Here is a 611-nt window from a genome sequence, read left to right as displayed (position 1 = left end):
GTCTCCATGCGGACTGCCCAGATTCGGTAGTTATCTCCATAAAACACTGGTGAAGCACCTGAGGAAAAACTAGCTTTGATCTCCATAACTGCTCAAACTCACGCATAAGTCCCTTAAGAAGAGAGCTCTGCTACCAAATTTTTGGTTTCTTGAAATGAGAAAGAGAAGAAAAACTGAATTTTTTTGTTGTAGATTGAAGGAAAATCAGAAGCACATTATTTTTGTGTAGCCTTACAAATATTTAAAGCTTGGAGCTAATAACAAATCACTAAGGAAAAGACCTGAAAAACGGTTAAGAAATGTTGTGAGATATGTACTTCCTGGCATAGAAATGAGACGAAAAAGAACACAAGCAAACACAGATCGTTTACGTGGTTCGATCCAACTGGATCTACGTCCACGGGAGGGAATCAATCAAATATTTCACTAAGGCAAAAGAAATGGAGAATACATAGCTTATACATAGAGATGAGCCCTCATCTTCCTTCTATGGCCTCCCTCTCAAGCGACACCTTGATACAAGGCCCCAAGATGCTCTCCTCCTCTCTAACTCTATAGCTATTCTCTCCTCTTTTGTGGTAGCTTAAGATCTCTTCTCCCTTGCTCTCCTA

This window comes from Phalaenopsis equestris, unplaced genomic scaffold, assembly GCF_001263595.1.
Source record: "Phalaenopsis equestris unplaced genomic scaffold, ASM126359v1 Scaffold000803, whole genome shotgun sequence".
Classification (NCBI taxonomy): Eukaryota; Viridiplantae; Streptophyta; class Magnoliopsida; order Asparagales; family Orchidaceae; genus Phalaenopsis; species Phalaenopsis equestris.
The sequence above is the reverse complement of the archived record's forward strand: the minus strand, read 5'-3'. Positions refer to the sequence as shown.